Here is an 11,523-nt window from a genome sequence, read left to right as displayed (position 1 = left end):
TTTTGGCCCTTGCAATGAGAACAGGAACAACCACACATTATGTACCCTTTTTGCTCAAATGAGAGCAAAGCCTTAATCAGATCCAGACATTTAGAACCTTATATTAAAGAGAGATATATAGATATGAATCCAATAGATGCTTGCTTCTGTCATTTTACTTTAATTGTAATTTTGCAACTTCAACAACAGAAGATCCATTAGGCTTTCTCCCTCAATCAATACACAATATATTATCAGTCTAGACGACCAAAAATGACTTGTATAAAATATCAGCGTGTTGCATTTTCATTATGTAAATGGAACTCTGCTGGAGAATTAATTGATTATTCAGTTACTATGGATCAGTCTCAGATGTCTTACTGAGATAAGAGAGAAACTTATCAAGCCTTTCCAGTGGCTATAACTTAAAAAAGGAATAAGGGAAAAAAAGAGAAAGAAAGAGAGAGAGAGAACATTTCACTTTCATTGGCAGCCTGAGCAAAACCTATGAAATGTTGAGAGAGAGAAAAAATCCATTACTAAGCTTATTAGGAATGGAATGTCAAGAGTTATTAGTTTGGTTACTGCTTAGGGATCAAAGAAATGTGTTTTAAGCACACAAACAAAATGTGATATACGTAGTGAGTGTCTTCTACTTCTCTCTTAAGACTCTCAGTGCCCCCAAATAATTCACACCCAGGCTGTTTGTAATCAAAAGGATTGTTTAAGAAATACGCATGCCCCTTTTCTTCCTCCCTCCCTCCCTTCCTGCCTTCCTTTTGGGTAGAAGTTGGGGAATTAGGAAGAGACTTCATGTTTTGTCTTCAGGACAGAATAGAGACATGAGTGAGAAGACACATTGTTTCATCTGTTTCCCCTTTTGTTTTAAACAATGGAGAAAAAATCAAACATTTCCATTGCTATTACAGAGTATATAGAAGTTGGATTTAAACTAATGTCTTTGTTGTTTTGTGTTTTGAGAACCATTTGGTGTCCATTACACATTGGGTTCTCTCTTTGATAGCACAGAGTCTGTGCTATCCTTATGCAGTGACATTGCCCTTTCTCAAAAGAGTTATTGTCCATTTGGAACACAATGTTTGGGTGGGCTTAATCGTGTCACAGGTCCATCTGTTCAGGGGTGTGTTAAATTTTTTTCAAATAACTGAAATTTTTAAAAGCATTAAGTGATGAGAATTGTTAAGGCAGACTATTTCTGTGCTTCAAAATAAGGGTTTTTTTAAGATTTATTTATTTATTTGAAAGTCAGAGTTACACAGAGAGAGGAGAAGCAGAGAGAGAGAGAGAGAAAGAGAGAGAGAGAGAGAGGCAGAGACAGAGACAGAGAGAAACAGAGAGGTCTTCCATCTGCTGGTTCACTCCCCAGATGACTGCAACGGCCGGAGCTGCACTGATCCGAGCCAGGAGCTTCCTCTGGGTCTCCCACATTGGTGCAGTGGCCCAAGCACTTGGGCCATCTTTCTACTGCTTTCCCAGGCCATAGTAGAGAGCTGGATGGGAAGTGGAGCAGCCAGATCTTGAACCAGCACCCATATGAGATGCTGGTGCTTCAGGCCAAGGCATTAACCCACTGCGCCACAGCGCAGGCCCCAAGGTTTTTTTCTTGAAGCAACAAAAGTGCTTTGCCATAAAATAATGCCTCCCCCAACAACAACAACAAAAAACCTCAAAAAGCAAGTTTTAAAATATGAGGACAATGACAACATTGAGGAGAAATGCATTATGACCCCTAAAGTGACCACTTTGAAAAACAACCTTTCTGCTTATATCTAACATGGCATTTAATAACAACCAGGCAAAATTAAGCCAACCGACCTTATTATTTTATGCTTATTTTGTGTGTAAGCCAGGTTTAGCTAATCAGAGTTGGGGAGGATTAGCATGGGGACAAAATATGAAGTGTGGAACATGGTTTTTCCAAAGAATTTTGATACATTAGCTTCTTACCATTACCCCAAACTTAGTGGCTACATCAAAATACCACAAATCTAGTGGCTTAAAACAACATGAATTTATTAACTTATGGATCTGTGGGTCAACAGTCTGACATGGTTGTGGCAAAAACATAGTGTTGGCAGAAGTAGTTCTTCTGGAGGTCCAGGACATAGTCAACTTCCTCATCATTTCCAGCTTCCAGAGGATGCCCACACTCTTGTTTGTGTCCCCTTCCAACTTCAATGCCAAAGCCAGTAATTGGTGGCTGAGACTTTCTCACTGCATTACTCTAATGTTGGTTCTTTTGACAGCATCCTTCTTATTAATTATAGAGACCACTGCAGGTGTTTTTTTTTTTTTTTTTTTCAGATGGAATTACAGACAGTGAGAGAGAGAGAGACAGAGAGAGAGGTCTTCCGTTGGTTCACTCCCCAAATGGCTTCAGTGGCTGGAGCTGTGCCGATCCGAAGTCAGGAGCCAGGAGCTTCTTCCTGGTCTCCCATGCAGGTGCAGGGACTCAAGCACGTGGGCCATCCTCCACTGCTGTCCCAGGCCACAGCAGAGAGCTGGACTGGAAGAGGGGCAGCTGGGACTAGAACCGGCGCCCACATTGGGTGCCGGCGCCTCAGGCGGAAGATTAACCTAGTGAGCCACAGCGCTGGCCCCCACTGCGGATGTTTTTAAGGACCACCTAGTAATCCAATATAATTTCTCTATTCTGTTTATTTATTTATTTTAAAAGATTTATTTGTTTATTTGTAAATCAGAGTTATAGAGAGAGGGAGAGGGGATGAGGGGAGAGAAAATGAGTGAGCGAGCTGAGTGAGTGAGATGGCTGAAAGCAGGAGCCAGGAGAGTCATCTGACTCTCTCATGTGGGTAGCAGGGGTCCAAACTCTCGGGCCACTTTCTATTGCTTTTCTCAGGCTGTGAGCAGGGAACTGGAATGGAGGTGGAGCAGCCAGGCCACCAATGGGTACTGATATGAGATGCCGGTGTTACAGGCGATGGCTTTACCAGCTATGCCACAATGTCAGCCCTTAATCTGTTTTAAAGTAAGGTATTTTACAACCTTAATTTCTCCTTGCTGTATAACAACACCTTTAGTGATTCTGGTTATGAGCATTTGTACATCTTTGGAAACCATTCCTCTGCCTATCACAGATACAAAACAAAGATTACTCCTATGATTTTCAGGTATGTCTGAAAAGTACTTCTTTGCTTTGGATATATAGTGAGCATTCAGTAAAGAGTATCTGAAATGTTTTCAGTATTATTTTGTCATTCCTACCTCCAATTTCTTATCAAATGGGGAATACAATTCTAATCAGTTTTCAGCCGTGTAAGGAACATTCATTCAGTAGAATTGTTCAAAACTAAGAAAAATTATTATATAAATTATCCCTGTCACTGAGATAGTATTTGCAAAGGCTGGGCAATCACATTGAGACAGAATTTTCACTTCTTTTATTTTTTTGTTGTTGTTTTTGTTTGTTTGTTTGTTTGTTTTGACAGGCAGAGTGGACAGTGAGAGAGAGAGACAGAGAGAAAGGTCTTCCTTTTCCGTTGGGTCACCCCTCAGTGACCGCTGTGGCCGGCACACCATGCCAATCCAAAGCTAGGAGCCAGGTGCTTCTCCTGGTCTCCCATGCGGGTGCAGGGCCCAAGCACTTGGGCCATCCTCCACTGCACTCCCGGGCCACAGCAGAGAGCTAGACAGGAAGAGGAGCAATCGGGACAGAATCTGGTGTACCAGCGCCACAGGCAGAGGCTTACCCTATTGAGCTGCAGCACTGGCCCACTTCTTTTATTTTTAAAATACTTTTAATAGTTTTTTTAAACAGGTTCAGTATAGTTCATATATACAGTTCTGAGAATATAATGAAATTCCCTTGCTCCCTTTCCCCTTTCTCTCCTTCAGTTTTTTTTTTTAAGATTTATTTATTTATGTATTTGAAAGGCAGAGTTACAGAGAAGCAGAGACAGACAGACAGACAGGGGTGGGAGGGGGAGAGAGAGAGATCCTCCATCCGCTGCTTCACTTCCCAGATGACCGCAACGTCTGGAGCTGAGTTGGTCCAAAGCGAGGAGCTTCTTCTAGGTCTCCAATGTGGGTGCAGGGGCCCAAAGACTTGGGCCATCTTCCACTGCTTTCCCAGGCCATAGCAGAGAGCTGGATCAGAAGAGGAGCAGCCAGGACTCTAACTGGCCCCCCTATGAGATGCTGGCACTGCAGGCGGCAGCTTTACCCGCTACACCACAGCACTGGCCCTTCTCTCTTTGACTTTTGAGATAGCATATCTTTAATTTACATTGCAATCAAGGGCTTCATGCTACAATAAATACAAAGTTTGACAAGTAAAAGCAAAAAAGACCCTAGTTCAGTGAAAATATAGGCAAGGGGTATAAACCATAATCAAATGAGAAAATAAGAAGGATCACTTTTGCGTTCATAGTCTTCCTTCTCCCAAGGTGTCATCCTTTGGTGTCTCCACAGACCTCCACAAGAACTGTGAGATCCAACCACTCTTTTTATTTCTTATACATTTTCCCTCTACTTTCCTCAGAGCTAGACTCTGCCTGCGATAAGCACTGACATGTTCCCTTTATAGGATGTACTGAAGGCTAATATGGCAGTAAGTTTCCTTGGTTTGGGATTGGATTTAGCTATTGGACATTTTGGGTGCTAGCAACAGGAATCATTGGGGCTGGGAAGGGAGAGGGAATCTGTTAAAACATATGTCATGTGTGTTTCCCCACTTAGGACTCAATCTTATATTGGCATAAAAATCCAGAAATGTAAGATGTTAGGTGATGTTCAAATTAGCTAGATGGATCAGATGTGGTTTTGTCTTTCAGATGAGTGAGGGTCATGAGAAATGCTCTGTCATCTCCTCTCCCTCACTATCCACTTACCATATCCCCTCCCAGATTTCAAGAGCAGAAGTCTTTCAACTTTTAGGGGAGCTCTAACAGCCTAGTTTAGAATGCAAGGGCTTAGAATTAGCTTGAACTTCTGACAGAACCAGAGAGAATTGCAACAGAAATTTAATCTTGTGTCCTGGTGGATGCACATAGGTTATTTGGAAATATTAGACCATTATATGCAAGGGTTGTAGGTATTTACAGATTTGGGTATCTTTGGGCTGTCCTGGAACTAATCCTCTCTGGATAGCAAGGAACAATTGTAGTGCTATAGGGAATAAATTTTCAAGTACTGTAAGACTCAGAGACCTTGAGAAAAGTATATTATGAACTGATATGGGGGTGGAAGGGCAGGTATGGGGGGAAGAACCACTATATTCCTAAATTGTACCTATGAAATCTGTACTTATTAAATAAAAGCTTTCTAAAAAATTATGAACTGAGGAAGAGAATGAGTAGGAAAGAGTTGAGGGGGGCAAGCAGGTCTTACATAGGAGATATTGTGTGTCTTAGGCCTTAAAAGAATGAGTAAAATTTAAAGAACTGTAAATGAGGAGGTATATCCTCTTTCTTACAAATTTCCCATCAGCCTATAAATAGGATCAAATCCTTTCAATCTAAAAATACAAAGACAATAGTTCTTTTGTTCAGACGTCTGTCCAACTATTTCCTATTTATTTCCTGCTTTACAAAACCAATACTCTCCAAAGCCTTATCTGTGCCCACATTCTCTTCTCTTGTCCACTCATCTGCCTAATCCAGTGTAACTACGCTCTCATCTCTTTACTGAAATTGTTATGGATGAATTTACCTCTGATCTTTATTTCAAGATATCTTTCTTGAAAAAGGTTTATAATTTTCAGACCTTGTTGTATTATCTGTGTATATGAAAACTTTGCATACACTGTCATAATTAAGTATTCTTATCATAACAAAAAGTTAACTGTTGACTGTAGGAATTATTCAATAAGTATCAGAAGAATAAATGCATGCATATCTTTTTCCAACTAAAATCATTCTTATTATGCATATTCATCTGCTGCTCTAGCTAATACACAAAGCTGTTGCCTGTAGAGTTCAATTTCTTTTTTTTTTTTCTTTCCTTTGCGCTTCACAAGGTAAAAAATAATGATGATGAAGTATTCTGGGGGAGTTGAAGAGGCTATATATTGAAATGTTAACTCAAGGTGTGGACTTATATAATTGACTGTATATCATCCTGACTGACATCTTCTTGGACCAATCGAGACAATTCTGTGCCTCTGAAATTGGCGAGGAAGTCAGTATGATTGATCCAGTATAATCAGAAGGTTTACTGGAAGCAACAGCTCACTGGACTACTGCTGGTCGGGTGCTGGAGCAGCATAATGTGTGACTGCAATCTTCCTGGCAAGAATGGAGCAGGATTTTTCAACTTTTCAAATATCACTCACACTAAGAAATAAAATTTCCATTACAATACCCACATTCATACATGCATAACTGTAGATAGAATGACAATGCAACAGTTACCCTTAATTAAATGAGATATACTCAGATATTTGCACCTGTAGACCATTTCACTTACTAAATATTGATTGTGAGCAACTAATCAATTTCATGACTCATTGGATGGATATTGACCTTCAGCTTGAAAAAAATGCTTAACTTATACAAAATTCATTTATTTTTCTCCCCAGGTTTATTGAAGTATAATCGGAAAATAAAATTTTGTGAATTTACGGTAAAACATGATGCTTAGATATATATACATATTGTGAAATGATGAGCACAATCAAGTTAGTTAACATGTCTGTCACCTCCTATAGTTAGCATATGTATCTGAGTAAGAGTATTTAAGATTTACTCTCTTAACAAATTTGAAATATGTGATATAGTAATGTTAATCATAGTTGCTGTGTTGTACATTAGAACTTCAGAATTTATTTATCTTAACCAAACCAATATCACTCTATCCAGCTTCTGCAACGGTCACTCCACCCTTTGCCTCTATAACTTTGACCTTTTTAAGTTCCATATTTAGGTGAGATCATATATCCATAGTATGTGTCTTTCATTATCTGACTTATCACATTTAGTATAAAAATATTTTAAACATGCTGCTGTAAATGGCAGGATTTCCTTTCCTTTTCTTTTTTTTAATTTCCTTTTTTTCTTTTTTTGTGGTTGAAAACGCTTGTTAATCCACTCACACATGATGGATTTATAGATTATTTCCAAATGTTCACTTTTGTCAATATTGGCTGCAATGAACATGGCACTACAGATATCTCTTTGAGATTCAGATTGGTTTGTTTTTGGATATAAACTCCAAAGCTGGGTTGCTGAATCATTTACTAGTTTGTTATTTTTTGAAGAAGTACCAATTTACATTCCCATTAATAATGTAAAAAGGCCCCCTTTCTCCATATCCTGGGCTAAGACTAGTTATCTCTTTTCTTTTAGGTAATAGTTATCTTAACATGCATGAGCTAGCATTTCATTATGATTTTTGTTTACATTTCTGTGGTGGTCAGTGCTGTCAACCACTTTCTCATGTACCTGTTGATGATCATTTCTATGTCTTGAAAAATGTCTATTGTATTTAGGTGCTGTGCTCATTTTAAAATCATATTATTTGGGTGACTTTTTGCTTGTTTATTTGTATTTTTGTTGTTGAGTTGGATAAGTTTCTAATATATTTTGTATATTAATACTTTACCAGATAAATGGTTTATAAATACTTTATTCCATTCTGTAATTAACTTTCCATTTTGTTAACTGTTTTCTTTTCCTTGAAGAAATATTTCAGTTTAGCTGTGCTTTGATGTCATATCCAGAAAAATCTTGGCTAAGACCAATGTCAATGAGTTTTTTCCCTTTGTTCTCTTAAGAGTTTTATGGTTTCAGGTATTATGCTTACGTCTTTATTCATTTCAAGTTAAATTTTGTGAGTGGTATAAGATGGAGGTTCAATCACATAGTTTCCCTTTCTGTATCAATAAACCAGATTTTGTTACACTTAATCTCACTGTTCATGTTCTTCATTCTTCATCAGCATGGGTCAAGAAACCAGTCAGGTGCTAACACCTGCACTCCTGCACCAGTTCTTTTGCATGTGGCTGTCCAATTTTCCCAATACCTTTTATTGAACAATCTGTCCTTTTCCTATTGTTTATTCTTGGCATCCTTATCAGATACAGGTTATCCATATATGGGTGAGTTTATATATTTCTGGACTTTCTATTCTGTTTCATTGGTCAGTGTGTCCATTTTATGCCAGTGCCATACTGTTTATTAACTAGTTTGATGATGTAGATCTGTTCTTTAAATTTGCCTTGGCTACTTGGGTTTTTTTGTGTCTCCATGAAGATATTGGCATTTATTTTATCTGTCTATGAAATATGCCTTCAGAATTTTGATAACAATTACATGAAATCTTTAGCTTATTTTGGGTAGTGTGAACACTTTAACAGTATTAAGTCTTCTGATCCATGATCATGGGACATCTTTGACTTATTTGTATTCTTCTTTAATTTTGTTCTTTAGTATTCCATAGTTTTTGGTGTACATAGCTTACCCCTTTTTACTTGAATTTGTTCCTGATTTATTATTTTTGATGTTATTATAAATAGGATTATAAAATTTCTTTTTTTAGATATTACAAAGTCCATGTGAAACACTTGCCAATGATCACTCATGAAGGAGCAGAAAAGAAACAAAGAAGGTGTGATTAGTAATTTTATGTGTCAATTTGACTAGGCTGCAAGATGTCCAGATAATTGCTTAAACATCAATGCAGATTTTGCTCCTAAGAGTGGTTCTAGAGAAATAGAATTTTATGGATCAGCTTTCTGAACTGTTTCTAGGGCTTCTAGAATTGGGTCTCTGATATGATTAAATTTTAAAATGCTAATGACTTTATTTCCAATAATAAAGAGAGCAGTGCTAGTCCTTGGCATCATCTAGCTCTACATATATGAAAAATGTCTGTATTTGATATTCCTAAGAAATTACCAGTAAGAAACCAGAAGCTGGGTGACAGTGTACTTGATACTTCCAAATATTTTTGGAAAACTAATGGATATAATGAGGTAGCCCTTTTGTTCTTAATGTCTCTGGGCAAACCAGTTAAAGAAAAGATCAACTCAGGGATTTGAAATCTCAGCTCAAACATCACATAAATGAATGGGATATTTTTATATCTGTCCAGAAAGAGACCCTTATCTCTTGTAGCCAAAGGGATGAAATTGCTAAAAATTAAACACAGAAGCTCATCCAGTTGCTGGTTGAATTACAATGCAAGGTTGAACTCCCTTGATTTCTAGATTATCTACTATTAAAGTGAGTGCATTGCTTAGGGAAAAAAAAATGGGATCATCTAAGTTGAGATGATGATATATGGGAAAATGATTATGAAACTTGGGATGTGGAGTACTAAATTCTTTTTATTAAATAACTTTTATTTATTCTTCTTTTCTGTAGAAGTCAGAGAGATAGGGACACAGACAGACTTAGTGAGAACTTCCATCTGTTGATTCAGTCCCCAAATGCCTGCAACAGCCAGGGCTTGGCCAGGTTAAATCCAGGAGCCCAGACCACCATCCAAGTCTCCCACATGGGTTGCAGGAACACAAACTACTTGAGCTACCACCTGCCGTCTCCTAGGATGTGCATTTGTGGGAAATTGGATTGGAATTGGAGGGATTGGTACTCAAATCAAGTATACATACATGGAATGGGGGCATTCAAGCAGCAGTTTAGCTGCTATGTCAAACATCCACCCCTAGCCTCCACATTCTATTGCATATTATTTGTCAGCGGTAGGGGGTCTCTCCACTGAAAGTGGAAACAGCTTCTGCAACCATAGTGTTATCAATGAGTCTTTCCACCCACAGGTAGATGGCCCTTTCTCTCCCTGTCTGATGGTATTAACTCTGCCATGCCTGTGTAAAGTTTAATTGCTTCCTCTGAGGCAGTTGCCATGCATGAAAATACTGATTCATCTTAGGATTCATCTCTACCACTCCACTGTTTTTTTGGACCTATCACTAGACTGGAGTACCAGCAGTCCCCTAAATGCAAGGTACAAAGTATGACTCATGAGGAAGTGACTATACCACAAAGAATAACTTGAATTTTCTAATTTATACAGACAGAAAGCTAAGGAACTTGTCCTAAGGGTGTTGGATAATGGATGAAGGAAAATAAAGTTGGATCTGTCCAAATTTATTAATTTGGGTCCCCCAAGCAGAGATTCTACATTTAATATTGCAGCTTGTAGTTTAGAAAGGGTTGTGAGTGTTTGGCTTATTGGTCTGACACATGGACCAAAAGGTGACTCATTGCCTGGAAATACCCAGTTTGTCTTGGTTTAATATAAATGAAAGGAATCAAAAGTTTAAGGAGATTGGAATGTTAGAGTAGAATTTTCATTTAAGACTTGTTCACCCACACTGGCAAAGTCTAGAACACACACCTTTCACTAATCCTATGAGAAATAAATTTACAAGAATGCCAGCACCCTTGAAGAGCTCTGTGATTTTTCTTCTCTGCAGGCCATGGGAATCAAGAAATCTAAATGCTATGGGAATAATAGGATCCCTGGGTGGCAAAGGCCAAGTGATGTTGAGTGCCAAATGCCAGGTAGGCATGATTACCATAATGGGCAGCAAAGTCAAAGTAGCAATCAGAATAGCCTGTCTCGTGCACATCTATGGCATTGGTAGTTGATTATGATGCTTCTAGAAATGAAATAAATACTAATTCTATTAAATTTTTATCTGATATGTGTAGGAATATTTCTAGATCAAGTGAATAGAATAGTCTAACCTGAATTATAAATTTACAAAAATTATAAATTGTTCCTCATTCAAGTCCCAGACTTTAACCAATTTAAAACCCAGAATCCCTTGAATGAAAGGGTTAGTAAGTTTCAGTCATAGGTAAGCAGGATGGTCACATCGTGTTAGGTAGAAATATGAGCTTGTTATTACCTTTATTTGTAGATTAAGTGTATCTTAATGAATTTTGTATAGACACTATTTTGACAAAAGGTGAACTTGTGTAGTTAACTTTATGTGTCAATTTCACTGTATCACAGGATTCAGAGATAGCTGCTTCCACTGGAATCATTTCCACTATTTTTGGGTTTATCTGTGAGTGTACTTATGGAAGAGACTTTCATTTGTATTGGTAGATTGAATAAAGCATATGGCCTTTCCTAATGTCGGAGGGTATCCAATCTATTAAAACAGTCTGAATAGAACAAAAATGCAGAGAAAGTTTGAATTAATTCTGCCTAATTGCTTGAGCTGGACAATTACTATCCGTTGATATTCCATTTCTCTCCATGATCTTTATTCTTACATCCTTAGAACTATACCATCAGTTTTCCAGTGTCAGGACTTTGGACAATACTAGTATCTTTCTTGGGTCTCCAATTTGCAGATAGCAAATTGTGGAACTTCTTATGCTCTACAATTTTATGAGCCAATATCTACAATAAACCTTTACACACACACACACACACACACACACACAAAACCACCCTACTAGGTCCCATCCCATTAACTCAATTTCTCTTGAGAACCCTGACAACACAAAAGAACTTACGTTCTTATATACTTACTTTCAGTCTACAAATGCCAGTAAGGAATTCTTCCCAAGTCTGTAGTAAGCCTTT

Source organism: Oryctolagus cuniculus, chromosome 7 (genome assembly GCF_964237555.1).
Source record: "Oryctolagus cuniculus chromosome 7, mOryCun1.1, whole genome shotgun sequence".
Taxonomy (NCBI): Eukaryota; Metazoa; Chordata; class Mammalia; order Lagomorpha; family Leporidae; genus Oryctolagus; species Oryctolagus cuniculus.
This window is presented reverse-complemented; position numbering follows the sequence as displayed.